The 15831-nt window shown below is 48.8% G+C and overlaps 1 long non-coding RNA gene across 1 annotated transcript in view; it reads right to left on the bottom strand.

The window, feature by feature from the left end:
• LOC125947062 (uncharacterized) overlaps positions 1 to 15831 on the bottom strand; it is a 47484-nt gene that overhangs the window by 12425 nt on the left and 19228 nt on the right. The gene's annotated exons all lie outside the window — the stretch shown is intronic.

Raw genomic sequence — 15831 nt, 5'->3', positions numbered from 1 at the left:
TTGCGAAAAAAAAAACGTTTTCTCTGGAATGTTTTTATTACGGTTTGCTTGTCTACAACTATGTGTACAGTATATTCATCATCATCATCATCATTCATTTACCCTTAGCAACAAATGGTAACCACGGGTCACAAAGATAAAACACATTAATACAGGATGAAAAAAACAGGTAAACACAGTGAACACATGACAATGCGAAAGCCGATAAAGAGGGCTTACTTATGGGGCTGTGGACAACACTGCTGTAATGATAACTGTCTAAACTTTACAGAATTTGTTTCATTGACGATACCATCAGGAACTATATTCCAATCCGATATAGCAGTCGGCAGGGATGATTTATTGAAAGCGTTAGTTGAACCGTGAATGCGTTGAACACTGTGACAATTAAACAGACGTCGTGATAATCTCAAGGGCGGCAGAATTAGGCTCTCAAGAAAATGAGGAAATTTATGATATAGCTTATGAAAAAGGCAAAGACTTGCTATGTTACGACTGGATGACAAGGGTGTTAGACCAATCGAAGCTTTCATGTTAGTAACGCTCAACCCAGAGTCATATTTGGATGCTATAAAACGAGCAGCTCGATTTTGTATTGCCTCAAAGGCCTGGATTAGGTACTGTTGATGGGGGTTCCAGATAGGGGAAGCGTATACAAGTTTGGTACGGATGAAAGTTACGTATGCGATTAGTCTAACTGTGGGTGAAGCAAACGTGAGTGATCGTCTGATGACACCTAGTGATTTAGAAACGCTTGCAGAAAGCGACGTGATGTGCTTGACCAACTTAGATTACTTGTTATTTCTATGTCTAGATACCTATAAAATTCCACGTGTGATAGCGCGTTAGTGTTTAGCGTGTATGAGAAGTGCAGGTTAGATCTTTTACGAGACACGTGCATAAACTTACATTTTGATACATTTAACTGCATGAGCCAGGTCGAACACCAATTTTCGATTGAGGTTAAATCATCCTGCAGGAATGACTGATCATTGATAGTAGAGATACGTCGGTAGCGAACGCAATCATCCGCAAACAGACAAATGGATAATGAAATTTCAGCAGGAAGGTCATTCATAAAGATTAGGAACCGAAGCGGGCCAAGAACAGAGCCCTAAGGGACTCGTTAGTAGAGGCAGAAGGATGACTTTCGATGACGGTGAGCTGCGAACGATTAGTTAAAAAACAGTGAACCCAAGAAAACATCTGCGGGTCCAGTGAAAGGCAAGAAAGTTTAGTTATGAGGCGCTGGTGGGAAACACGGTCAAAAGCCTTAGAAAAATCAAGCTAAGTGACGTCAGCTTGAAAGAATGAGTCTAGGTTTAGATGCAGGTGAGAAAGTTCAGAAAGTTGAGATTTGCACGAAAGGCCAGACCGAAATTCGTGTTGGTTTGAGAAGAAAAATGTATTATTATCCGGGTGCGTAGCCACGTGGTAGTAAATTATATGTTCAATAAGTTTGCATGCCATGCATGTTGACGAGATAGGATGATAATTTGGCGTATCGGAGCGGCTTCCTGCCTTGAAAACCGGCACAACTCTGCTTACGTCCCACTCAGAGGCGATTTGGCCACTGGAAATAGACTGCGTGACAATGATTTGTAGTACGCGACGAGATATTACTTTTGTGCCTTTAGGGATTTTAGCAGATATGTTGTCAGGCGCAGGGGCACTGGATATCTTTAAATTATCAATTATCAATTATTTTACAGATTTCTTCTGCCGAGATACAAAGTGGTGGCATTTGGGGGAAATTTGAGCTGAGCGGTATAGGAATTGTAGAAGCTAGTTCATGGGTGGAAACGGACGTGAAGTACGCATTCAAAAAGTCAGAACGAAGCTCCTTCAGAAGGACAGAACCATCCTGATTTGTTATAATAAAGAGATGTTATGCTAGCCACTACGGTTGGGAGTTAACAAAGTCCAAAACGTTTTTTGGGTTATTTCGGTGAATGTCAAGTAAGTACTTGTTGTAGAAGTGCCGTTTCGTGCTCCTCAGCAACTTAGTATAATTATGCAGCCACTCCACTCCTTTTAGTGCTGAATTGGAGCTCTTGGCTTCCTTGATCAAACTCTTTTTATTATTACATAATTTCCTTAATTTTAAACCACGGTTTCCCGGCATCACCGCGAATGTAAACGAAGGGTACATAGGATTCTATTAGAGATATAGTTTTTTCTTTATACGAAGACCAGTTTTCATGAATAGACCTATTAGGAGCTGATTGTTCAAAGTGTTGGAGAAATTCGACCATTTCCTCATTGATATTGAAAAAATCTGCTTTGCTGTAGTCGCAAAGCAGATATTTCTGTGCTTAATAAGGTCCTGAGCCACCTCTCGAGCTACGTGAAAGAAAAAAAATCTGCCGATAGTACACGCTGCTGTGAACATCTCTGCCAAACTTTGCACTCGTGCGCGGTCCGTGGGGCTCACAAGCGGAGCGCGAACTCACTTTCAAGCGAAGCTTTTATTGCCTCACAAGTGTCGGCGGTGGTGCTGGTGTCAGTCACGCTAAGAAACCCGGCTGCTCCCAGAGTAGAGCAGGTGCGGGGAAAGCTGCGCCGGCACCGGATCACCTCATGCGCGCGACCAATCAGGGTCGTTTGGTGTGTCGCGGAGAGGGAAAGGGAAGGCAAGGGGGTTGGCGCGCGCTCCGAAGGCTTCCCTCGCCTCAGATCAGTTTCGGCGCCCGGGTGGGAAGGCTGTGCGTGGTGCGTTCCGCCAAGCAACACGCTGCGTTTGAGCAACGGCGCCGCGAACTTGCTCGGGAAAGGGCTCGTCGTCGACGTGCCGATTCTAGCATGAGGGCTTCCGAAGCCCAGGCGAAACATCAGTGAAGAGCCACGCACCCCGAGTTGCGGGAGCGTGATGTTGAGGCCAAACGTCAGCGAAGAGCCGTCGGCCCTGAGTTTAGGGCAAACGTTGCGGAGTGCCTGCGACAGCGTTGTCTTGCCACAAGGTTCGCTTACTCCCATTTTCTCGATAGGGGAAGAGCTGGTGATTTTTTCCTCAAGCATTCTCGACGCGCTCCAGCGCGCGCACACTCCCGGCTGCTCCGGGTTAGAGGTGTTTCCTATTCAGCTTCATATAGAGTGCTACAAGCTGAACAATCTGGATTTGTCTACTATCCGTGCAGGCCAAAGCCAGTCCGGCACATGGAGCACGGCCAGACCGGAGCATGCCAGCGCGCACTCTAGCCCAGCTGTACCCTTACAGCTGCGCGTGACCCCCATACAAAGCTGCCTGCGGCGGCAGCACATCCTGAATACCGCGGCCGCCGCGGCGTGCCAGCGATAAGCCCGCTCGCCGTAACGCGATAGCGCGGCTTCGCCACTCAATGGCCACCGACGGTACTCCGCTCCTTCGAAACGGGCGACACTGAGGCCGAATGGGAAAAGGTGAGTATCGCGCTCGAGATATCTACGCTCATACTCGGTCTTTTTGAAACTTTGTTCTCTAATATTTTGCCACGGGGCAGAATTAGTGAAGATTAGGTGTCGTTACGGGGTATGTGGGAACTGCGTCTACGCTGTGTACGCAAGAGGGCGGCCTAAAGCAGCCGCACGTTCTTCCTGCCAAGTGTACTTCTTCGTTGATAGTCAGAACATCTTCAACACAGCGCCTCAATGCTCCGTAAAATCACGCCTGGTCTGGAAGCCACCATCTCCGTGCTCGCGTTTCTGGGGGCGACATCGCGGTGAAGTAAGATTCAGCTTACATACGTGGCCAATGTCAGTGGGCACCGGGGCAGCCGATGAGCGACAGTAAAGTGGGGAACCTTCGTAGTTAAGAACACCCAGCTTGCGCAGGATCTTGTAAGACCCTGTGTAGCGTGGGAGCAGTTTTTCAGATAGGCCGATACGGCGGCATGGTGTCCATAGGAGAACTAGAGACTCAGGAAAGAAATGAAAGTGGCGGCTGTCGTGCCTCGCCTTTTGTGTTACATGTGATTCGGTGAGCCATGTGAGAGCAATCTGGCCAGCTGTGTAAGCCCCAGCGAAGATGTGGCGGGAATATCCAGTTGGAGTGTTGGTCGCGGGTGGGAGGAGTGTGGCGAAGGGCTAAACAGCAGATAAAACGAATAAATACCAGTGGTCTTGAGAAAGCAAGAATTATATGGAAATGTTACGTAGGATAATGTGTCGTCCCAGTCACGGTTGTCCGGGCAAACGCACATGAATTCAATCTTTGTTTCTGTGCAAAAGAAATGCTGAAATAGACTTGATTTGATCTCCTTCAACATCCGGTTGAGCCGCACAGTTAGTTCATTGGTGTGCGGGTAATATGCGTGGAAAATTTGTCCAAGGCAGAACAGGAACGAATATCTTCGACAAAGCGGGACAAGAAGGTGCGGCCGCCATCAGTGAGCAGCTGCCTCGGTGCCCCGTGGTATAGTGTGACGTCATACATAAGAAAATCAGCAGCGTCAATAGCGCAGGTTGTCGGCAATGTTCGATAGATGACGTAACGCGTCGTGTAGTCAGCTGTGGCCGCGATCCAGTTGTAGCTGGTTTTAGACGTTGGAAAAGGGCCTAGGAGATCGATGCCGACGCGATCGAATGGTTCGGAAGAGACATCGATGGTATTTAAACGTCCAGCAGGTTATACAGCAGGTCGTTTGCGGCGCTGACAGAGCGTACAGGCCCCACGTAGTGAGGCACAGAGAGATGCAAGACGGGCCAGTAGAAGCGGCGTCGAATACGGTCGCAGGTACTGGAGGTGGCCGGCGGTGGCTGCGCCACGTAGCTTCTCAAGAACTCGTAGGTCGAGATAAAACGAGCAAAACTTCTGGGCATCTGTGCAGAACGCCGTTGCGGAGTAGAAATGCGCTGATAGCGGCTCTAGGATGCGAAGAAGCCAGTGGCACACCTACAGGGGGGGGGGTGATGTAACCCCCCCCCCCCCCACGCTTCCAGCCCCGCCAGTCCGACGTGTACTTTCAGTGCTCTGTTCACATTGTCATTACAATTCAGGAGGTGACTTGAGGTCGAATTTACCTGATTAACAAAAACACTCTATTACTGTCTTGTATTTATTCATTCACTTTTAAATTACTTTGAGTAAAACTCTGAAGAAATAAACATCGTCATCATCCTCGGTATCATTAAATTATAATAATTATTAGGCATTTTTGCTGGTTGGATTCCTCTGGCTAAATCAAGAAAATGGCATAAAATACAAAGTGCTTGCTTCCCCCCCCCCCCAAAAAAAAAAGAAAAAAAAAGATATTCAACCCCCCTCTGGCAGAGATCCTGGATGCGTTACTGTGCGAAGTTATGCAATCACAGGGGACGTAAATGGTCATCACGGCATTGTTCATTGCAAATGTCACGCAAGTCTGAAATGGCTAGGACTGAAGCAGTGGTGTCGCGGGCATCAAATTCTGGACTGTCGACCGGATGACAGGAGAGAGATTTGGTGTTCTTATGTAAACACCCCGATTTGTTCAGAACAGACAAGTGCATTCTTGTAGCATAAGCACCCACTAACCCAGTCGTCCAGTCTGGTCTTTCACCGTCGAAAGCCAGCGCTGGGCATGGTGTTAAATGATGACGAAAAATTGGCGGCCAAATAAGTAAGGGTGGAATTTGGATGCAGCCCAAACCAACGCCAGGCCCTCGCGTTCGCTGATATAAAACCTCTCCTCTTCAGGGGACAGAAGGCGGCTAGCGTATGCAGTTACGCGTTAAGTGTTTGTTCTGCTGCTGAACAATAAAACATACTGTACCATGGTCACTGGCATCTGTGTGAGTTTCAGTGGCAGCATATGGGTCGTAGTGAGCCAGCAAGCGGATGAGGGCGGTGAAGGCTTCGGCTTGAGCACGGCCCCATGAGCAGGAAACATCTTTTTTGCCTAGGTCGCTGAGCGCGCCGGCGGGTGGTGTCGCAAAGTTCGTGATGAAGCGACGGAAATAGGAGCTTAGTCCAACAAAGCATTTGACATTTGCTGTGGATGACGTAAGGGAAAGTTTTGGACGGTAGGAATCTTGTGAGGGTCGGGTTAACTCCTGTGGCACTGAAAAGGTGGCCAAAAACAGTAATCTGGTGACGTTCAAAGCGGCCCTTTGGCGGATTCAGTTGCAGGCCGGCTCGTCGGATGACAGCAAGAATGGCAGACAGACGCGTCAGCTGACTCGGAAATGTGGGCGAAAATTTCACTTTCACTAGGTCTACATAACACGGACAAGTCGGCCAGTTGTAGCCGCGAAGCCGAAAGTCCATCATTCGCTTGCAGGTGCCAGGGCATTACAATGGCCGAACGGCTTCACCTTGAATTGGTAAAGCGCATCCGCTGTTCTCGTGGTCTATGTAATATACAGAGGTCTGCCGATACCCTGAGTGAAGGTCTATGTAAGAGACGAATTTGGATCCATGCGGGCAAACCTAGGTGCCATCAATACGCGGGAGGGGGTAGACATATTTGCGCGCTATCTTATTAAGATGTCGGTAATCGACGCAAAAGAGCCAGCTGTCATACTTCTTAACAAGCACCACTAAGGACGCCTACGCACTAGAAGAATGTTTGATGACGCCTTTGTCAACATTTTATTCACCTCGTGCTGTATAACTTGACGTTCAGCACGTGAAACGTGGTACTGACGTCGGTGTATGACATTGGCGTCAACGGTATATATACATGTGAGTGACCGCTGACGTTGGGCCTAAGGGACGAGCATCAAAAAAAAAATGTCGCGATAAGCCCCCAAGACGCAGCGGATCCCAGCAGCGCGCGCAGGAAGAACCTCTGGCGCGATCATCTTGCTTAGTTTGTGTGGTGCGGGATAGGACAGATCAGGTTCAGGAATCCCGTCAAGCTGCTATTTGAGCAGCTTTTAACTCCTGTCCTTGCGTTTTTTTCATTGTTTAATTTTATTTGTTTTTTGTGTAACCAATATCATTGCCTTTGGACATACCATTGTGTGAAAATATTGTTGAATAAACTAAAACTAATTTGGCTTGCGGATGATGCGGGAACGTATAGATATCTCGCACTCATGGATAGGTGAGATGTCGGGCAGCAACATGCCTTTTGGGAAAACCTGCGCTAATTAGTTAAAGTTGAGGAGGGGGTGTGTGATCCTGTTGTCTGCAACAGTGAGTGGAGTCTTCAGAACGGTGACCTTGCTTTAAAGCATTTCGCGAGCACTCGAACACACTACATAGACGCCTTAAGGAAGAGGTGGAATTGAGGTCACAGTACGGTACTTGGTGGCTTAAAGCGGCAGGCGGATGTCATCGAGGGAACATAAGCGCGGTTGTGTGTCTTGTGGAATTTCGCAGGTGTGAGGCAGTTTAAGCTGAATTAAACCGCACGCGCAGTCAAAGAGGGCGAACTGAGGCGATAAGAAGTCTAACCTTGATATACTGTCGTGAGGGCACTCTTCCAAAACCGCGTACGAAACAGTGGTAAGGTGGTCTGCGATGCTGACGCGAGCAGTGCACATTCCGAGCACGGTGGGCGTTGCTCCATCGGCGAAGCGGAGAGTTCGTGATGCGGCAGCTGTGAGAACTTTGTTCAGGCGGCGGCGCAACTGTGCACTCACCACAGATAGTTGTGTGCCAGTGTCGATCAGCGCCGGAATATTTGCGCCATCCACTGTAACGTCAATGAAGTTCTCTCTGGTCGGTAAAGTCAGCACAGGATTTTTTGGTCGAGTCGTCTTGCACCATCACCTCCAGAAGCTGCAGCAGTTAGGATTCCGGGTAAGAACGCAGGGGGTTCATTGGAGACGGCGGGCGACGAGCGTAAGGCGATTGGGACGACGGCCGGCGACTTGATGGTGATTGGGACAGGTGACGGCGGAATGATGGTGAGGAATGGTTCCATGTAGCAGTAGCGTTAGCGCTAGGCAGCCGCCGGTTTATTTAGGTATGAAAACGGTGTGGGTTCAGTCAGCAACGATAGTATCCGTAGGTCGGTCATCCAAATAAGGAGGAGATATGGTTGCGGCAATGGCAGGCAAAGTGACCAATTCGACGGCGGGCAAGGCCGATTGGTGGGTCATCTGCAGTTCGCCATGTGGCCGGGTTTCCATAGCCTGGAAAGTACCGCTGGCTAGGTGAGAGAAGGTCCATCAGACAGTCGTGAAGTGGCAAAAGAGCAGCAAGAATAATCTCCGAAGTTACAAAGTTCTTCGCAGACAATTTTTTGAACAAGTGGTACCGCGGGCAAGCTGTTTGGATCACAGATGCATTGAAAAACGGTGTCAGGTGACATTGCTCAAATTTCGCGCCAAGCAACCCATGTCAGGTCTTCCTAAGTCGATGGTCGCTGCATTTTGCAGTCCTCGCATGAGGAAGTGGCATCTGTATTATGCAAGCGGGTGAATGATGTGGCATTGCGGCAGCTCTTTGCCTGCTCAAAGCGTGGACACTCCTTCATATTATCGTCTACTGTTTCTTACAGAATAACAAGTTGAAAGCATCATCAGCAATGCCCTACAAAACGTGCCTTACCTTGTCTGACTCGCAAGTGTCACGATCAGCCTTGCGGCACAGAGCAAGCACGTCCTGGTTGCAAGCGACGTTTAATTCGGTGGATGTTTGCAAACGAGTGCTATATCTTACTAATCAGCGTTCTCCCACCAGAATGGACGGCCAAACGAATACTTCACCTTCTGTTTACACGTTTCCCAGTCACTAAGCTCATCTCCGTGATTCTGAAACCACATCCTCGCCGTGCCTTCCAAGGAGAACATCAGGTTGGCCAACGTTCCAATTGCATCCCATCTGTTGTGGGTACTCACACGCCCATACATTGCAATCCAATCGTCCACATTGACGTTATCGATGTCACAGGACGTTCCTGGATCTTTCGGATACTCGAGGACTAGGGTTGGTGCTGTCGTGATATACGCAGGCCCGCCTCTTCTGTACCAAGGCAACGACCGCTTCGGAACTCCATGGTCTCACGGGGCTACCTAGTACCTCCATCACGAAATGCAGCCAGTTCCACGAAGTGAAATCTGTCGAAACAGCCGAGCTGTGGTCGTTCTGTTTCTGCGATTGTCGCGTATGTTTCTTTTAACAGCGGTGTGCAACGCTAAAACTGGTTGAGCGAGGAGGAGCACGCGCCGCGCGCTGTGCTCGCGAGAGATGAGCCTGGACATTGACGACATAGCTGCGCTGAGCACGTGTTCAGCAGAGTCATGTGACCGCGCTAATGAAAGCGCGCGCGCGCCGGCGCCCGGGCATTTCTCTGCTCTACCGAGATATGGCTCGACCTAAGCGCGCCTTGACGGCGGAAGAAGAGGCTGCCCGACGAGAGAAGCGCCTTCAAGCCACGCTGGAAAGGAATCCTCGTCTTCGTGCCGATACAGCCAACCTCGCCAACAAAGCCGCCGATATGCGACGCTGCCGAGCCGATCCGGAATACCGAGAACGCGAGGGTCAAGCCATGCGTCAACGCCCAGTCTTGCCAAGATAGCCTAGCCCAGTGTTGCCAGGCTTGGCTGTATATAGCCAAATTGGGCTACAGGAAACAATTTTGGCATAGACTTGGACGAGTTGGCTATGTGACTATACTTAGGCTACTGAGAATCTGCGACTTGGCTTTGTTTGGGCTATAAGTAGCTCCCTAATCCATGCTCCTGAGGTGGCTCTGATCGTGTAGAAGCAAATCTCGAAGGCTAAGTTTTAGCTGGCTGACCCGGCCACGTGTCTGTGCGTGTGTGCGTGCGCGAAATGACCCCCCCCCCCTCCCTTCCTTCTCTGCGCCGTTGTCTGAGCCGGTGGCTTTGATCTTTGATGCCCCTAACCTTACACCCGCTTCACCGTTAGGCACCCGATCCCAAGGAGGTAGAAAATTTTTCAACCTCCTTGCCCGATCCCCGGGCATCGGGATGAACCTGGGAGTAGTGGGTTTTTCACAGTACACTGTACTAACATGGCTATGCTCAGGAAGGGAGAGCAATAACATAGGGTCGAGGCCGTCGGGCGATTGTGGCACCGACATGAAAGAAGGGAAGCACGGGTGGATGACACGCTCCAGCGTGTTCATGGCCATGTCTTCTGGGTGAAGTATCGCGCCGAGCACAGCTTTCGACCTACTCCATGTTTCCCGCGCGAAGCTTCACTGCCATTTTCCTTTTCCTGCTACATGAATTTTTGTTCGTACTTACATTCGAGATTTATTTCGATAGGTTCGAAGTAAGATCGGATCCTCCTCAGAGAGGAGAATCCAAACATGGGGAAGTGGGCCAAGTATGCGAGAACGTATAAAAAAGGATAGGAGCAAGAGTTCGAGGCAAAGGTGGGCTCTGATGCTTCTACTTCTAGATGGTTTGCCCGTAACATCACGGGTGCAGATAATCGTTGTGCTAATATCGAAACATGTTTGCCAGGATGAGATCAGTGCACCACGTCACATGAACTTCACCCACCGTGTTAGCTTAGCAGGTGAGGTGTCGCGCTGCTGACTCGAGGACGCGTGTTCGATTCCGGGCCACGGCGGCCGCAATTCGATCAAGACGAAATGCAGGAACACCCGTGTACTTAGATCTAGGTGTACGCATTAAAGAACCCGAGATGGCCAAAATTAATTCGGAGTCCCCCACTGCGTCATGCCTTCCAATCATATCGTCGTTTGGCCCGTAAAACCCCAGGAATTATTAGAGAGTTTTTTTTTAGAATAGGGGCCTCAAACGTTTAGGGGTCCCAAATAGCGTCGTTAACCCGCCGTTGTTGCTCAGTGTTATGGTGTTCGGCTGCTTAGCACAAGGTTGCGTGATCGAATCCCGGTCATGGTGGCCTCATTTTGACGGGGGCGAAATGCAGAAAACACCCGTGTACTTAGCTTTAGGTGCACGTTAAAGAACCCCAGGTGGTCCAAATTAATCCGGAGTACCCTACTACGGCGTGCCTCATAATCAGGTGGTTTTGGCACGTAAAACCCCATAATTAAAATTAATTCAATTATTAAATAGTGTCGAAGCCACTGCGCGTGCGCAAGGCGGAAACTGTTTTTGGATTTTGCGTCGGGCACGCTATTTCATCGATTTAGCGTATGGTAGCCACCATAATTAGCGGGAGCCCCAAAAGCTGCCCTAAAAGCTTTCCTCAACAAACATGGTGGCGCCCATCGAAGCGACGGCTCTAACGAAGCAACGATTCGTGGTAACTTGAAGCTAAACATTTCGACAGAATTACCTGTCTGGTTGGGAAAATTGATTAAGACTTAGAGATTGACTCCAACCAAATAAGGAAATTTACTAGCCCGACGTTTCGGAACGAATTCGGCTCCTTCTTCAGGGGGTATTCTTAGGAGGTGACGGTGTGCCGCTTTTAAAAGGTCCGTCGTAACAAAGGAGAGGAAGGGGGAGAGAGCGGAAGGTGCGGAGGCACTTGACAGGGCACCTGTTCTAGACAGACAAAATAGGTGGTGGGGGTGGGGGGCTTCGGCGTCGCTGGTCGGCTGGGTTGACCGATGCTGGGCGCCCTTTAGTCGCGGGAATGCGTTGACGAGGGACAGGGGGGGGGGGGGGACGAGTTTGTTTGGTGTTGCTGACCTATAGCGGGGGGTCCTTTCTTCCCTTCGTCGCGTCTGCAAGGCCATGAGCATACGAAGAAGGAAGAATGCCCTTCACGCGGTTTATATTACCCGCCGTGTTCTGAATGTGCCAAGACTCCAGTAGTAGCCTTTTTTGCCAGTGTGTCTCTGTTTGGAGGATTTGGGTTTCTTGGAAAGAAATCTTGTGGTCGGCGTCTTCGGAATGTTCGGCGACGGCGCTGCGTATTCGGTTGAATGTTCGGACGTCGTTTTCATGTTGTCTGATTCTTTCTTTTAGATTTTTAGTTTCCCCGATGTACGACGCCGGACAGTCGGCACAGCTGATTTTATAGACGACGCCTTGAGCTTTTTCTTTTGGTGGACGGTCTTTTGGTTTAGGAATGAGGATATTCAAAGTGTTCATTGGTTTATGCGCGACTTTGAGGCCTTCTTTTTTCAATATTCGGCTGAGAGCTTCGCTGGTACCTTTGACGTATGGGATGGACACTCGTTTTTGTGTCGAGGGGGGAGTCAACGGTTGGAGGGTCTCGTAGTTTGTTCTTTCTTTTTTGTTGTCGGGTTGTTTTTCGAATGAATTTCGTTGTATAGCCGTTCCTTTTCAGTTCGTTGAGAACCGTTCTCCTTTCTTTCTTTCGATCTGATTCGAATGTGCAATGAGTTTCGACTCTTTTCAATAAAGCATTTACGACCGATGCCTTGTGGTTTGCCGGATGGTTGGATACGAATTGTAGGTAGCGGCCTGTGTGGGCTGGTTTTCGGTAGACTGAGAATTTTAGATTGCCGTTGGTTCGTGTAACTTGTACATCTAGGAATGGTAACGATCCGTTTTGTTCGCGCTCCGACTTGAACTGTATATCTGGGTATCTGGAATTTAAATGACTCTGCAGGTTTTCGTCTTGCGACTCCTTCACAATACAGAAGCAATCATCCATGTACCTGAGGAAAACTTTTGGCTTCGGGGAAAAAGTACTCAGAGCTCTGTCTTCGATATTTCCATAGTTAGGTTAGCCATGGTGACGGAAATTGAGGCCCCCATGGGAGTTCCTTTTCACCTGCTTGTAGTATCTGCCTCGGAAGGTGAAGTAGGTATTTGATAGGCATAGGTCGAGAAGGCGGCAGATCTCGTCTACACTCAAGGGGGTTATCTCGTCGAGTGTGTCGTCGCGCTTCAGGGCATCCCTTGTTGCGGATATAGCTACTGAATGGGTACCTGGTGAGCAAAGAGATCACATCAAAAGAACCAGGGCATTTATCATCTTCGAGGCGTACATTTGATATGAGCTTGATGAAGTTTTCGGGTTGCGCACGTGGATGCGTCCCTTCCGGTGAGTGGTGATATAACCTGGTGAAAGTATGTGGATAGTGATCGAAGTGGGGAGCATGAAAAGTCTAACGATTGGCCGTAGGGGATTCCGGGTTTATGGAGTTTTGGCAAGCCGTAAAAGGCTGGTCCGGACCCGTTCCTGCACATTAATTTTAGATAAAGATTTCGAGAATTGGGTGGTTTCGGGAAAATTTCGACCACGTCTTATTCAGTACTGAATGGTCCTTGTGGTGGGGTCCTTTTATAATTTTTCGTAGTCTTGGCTGTTAAGGAGGGTGGACGCCTTTTCCTCGTAGTCCTGCATGTTTAACACGACGGTTGAGTTGCCCTTGTCCGCTGGTAGAAGTACAATGTCCCTATCTTCCTTCAGTAATCGCAGCGCTCTTATTTCGTCAGTTTCTTTCTCTTCGGCGGTTGTTATTGCACCTGATTATGCCTATTGCTTTTATTCTTAGCGGTTCCCGCACTTTAGGGTCAAGCTGCTGGATGCCGCTCTCGAGGGCGGCGACAATCTTGGGCAGGGGGAGGTTATCTGGTGGTGACGTTGAATTTATGACCTTTTTGCCGGGACTGAAGTCTCTTCTGTTGTGAGCTTTCCTCGATGATAAATTCGTTACTGTGTGCCTGTCCAACACTCCTGTTTTTTCGGTTTGCTTGTTTAAAGAAGAGGCGTTTTTTCTTCTGCGTTTCGCGGTGTTACGGAGGAAAAGGCGTCCACCCTCCTTAACAGCCAAGACTACGAAAATTAAAAAGGACCCCACCACAAGGACCCAATCAGTACTGAATAAGACGCTGGTCGAAATTTTCCGAACCACTCAAATTCTCGAAATCTTTATCTAAATTAATGTGCAGAACGGGTCCGCACCAGCCTTTTACGGCTTGCCAAAACTCCATAAACCCGAATCCCCTTACGGCCAATAGTAGAGTTTTCATGCTCCCCAATTCGATCACTATCCCCATACTTTCACCAGATTATATCACCACACCGGAAGGACATCACCCACGTGCGCAACCCCGAAACTTCATCAAGATCATATCAAATGTACGCCTCGAAGATGATGAAGCCTGGTCTCTTTTGATGGGATCTCTTTGTTCACCATAGTACCCATTCAGTTAGCTGTATCCGCAACAAGGGATGCCCTGGAACGCGACGACACACTCGACGAGAGAACCCCCTTGAGTGTAGACGAGATCTGCCGCCTTCTCGAGCTATGCCTATCAAATACCTACTTCACCTTCCGATGCAGATACTACAGCAGGTGAAAGGATCTCCAATGGGGGCCTCAATTTCCGTCACCATGGCTAACTAACTATGTAAAATATCGAAGACAGAGCTCTGTGTACTTTTTCCCGAAGCCAAAAGTTTTCCTCAGGTACATGGATGGCTTGCTGTATCGTAAACGAGTCGCAAGTCGAAAACCTGCACACCCATTAAATTCTATACACCCGGATATACAGTTCACGTCGGAGCGCGAACAAAACGGATCGTTACCATTCCTAGATGTACAATTTACACCAACCAACTGCAATCTAAAATTCTCAGTCTACCGAAAACCAACCCACACAGGCCGCTACCTACACTTCGGATCCAACCATCCGGCAAACCACAAGGCATCGGTCGTAAATTCTTTATTGAAAAGTCGAAACTCATTGCACATTGGATCAGATCAAAAGAAAGAAAGGAGAACGGTTCTCAACAACTCAAAAGGAACGGCTATACAACGGAATTCATTCGAAAAACAACCCGACAACAAAAAGAAAAAACAACTACGAGACCTCCAACCGTTGACTCCCCCTCGACCACAGAAACGAGTGTTCATCCCATACGTCAAAGGTACCAGCGAAGCTCTCAGCCGAATATTGAAAAAAGAAGGCCTCAAAGTCGCGCGTAAACCGATGAACACTTTGAATATCCTCATTCCTAAACCAAAAGAGACCGTCCACCAAAAAAAAAGCTCAAGGCGTCGTCTATAAAAATCAGCTGTTCCGACTGTCCGGTGTCGTACATCGGGAAACCAAAAATCTAAAAGAAAGAATCAGACAACATGAAAACGACGTCAGAACATTCAACCGAATACGCAGCGCCGTCGCCGAACATTCCGAAGACGCCGACCACAAGATTTCTTTCCAAGAAACCCAAATCCTTCAAACAGAGACAAACTGGCAAAAAGGCTACTACTGGAGTCTGGCACATTCAGACACGCGGGGTAATATAAACCGCGTGAAGGGCATCTTCCTTCTTTGTATGTTCATGGCCTTGCAGACGGGACAAGGGAAGAAAGACCCCCCGCTCTAGGTCAGCAACACCAAAACAACTCGCCCCCCCCCCCCCCCCCCCTCCCTGTCCCTCGTCAACTCATTCCCTCCCGCGACTAAAGGGCACGCAGCATCGGTCAACCCAGCCGACCAGCGACGGCCGAAGCCCCCGCCCCACCACCTATTTTGTCTGTCGAGAACAGGTGCCCTGCCAAGTGTCTCCGCACCTTACGCTCTCTCCCCCTTCCTCTCCTTAGTTACGACGGACCTTTTAAAAGCGGCACACCGCCACCTCCACAGAATACCACTGAAGAAGGAGCCGAATTGGTTCCGAAACGTCGGGCTAGTAAATTTTCTTATTTGGTTAGTCAATCTCTAAGTCTTGATTCGTGGTAACGCATGAAGTTCGTAAGCTAGGAGAGTGATTGTGGTTATCGCTTTGTCTCAACTACATGTGTAATGAAGATTGATTCAATTGACGCCGCTTCCTCCAAATTCAATTGTCGATTTCATGGCTCGTAGGCCTAACACGGATTTCTACTTGGCTGGGTGGAGGTACGTAAGTTGGTTACCTCAAAACTAAGCGCAACAATTCGTTCATTGCTGCTAATATACTAAGTTCTAAAATTGTAGATAACGCGAAAACGAAAGTCGAAATCACTTATAAGCATAAACTGGGATATTTGATTTTAAATTTATAACAGCTTTTCTTTGACACCGTAGTGACGCTGCAAGCGCAAC

The sequence above is a fragment of the Dermacentor silvarum genome, chromosome 7, assembly GCF_013339745.2.
Source record: "Dermacentor silvarum isolate Dsil-2018 chromosome 7, BIME_Dsil_1.4, whole genome shotgun sequence".
Taxonomy (NCBI): domain Eukaryota; kingdom Metazoa; phylum Arthropoda; class Arachnida; order Ixodida; family Ixodidae; genus Dermacentor; species Dermacentor silvarum.
The sequence above is the reverse complement of the archived record's forward strand: the minus strand, read 5'-3'. Positions and strand labels throughout refer to the sequence as shown.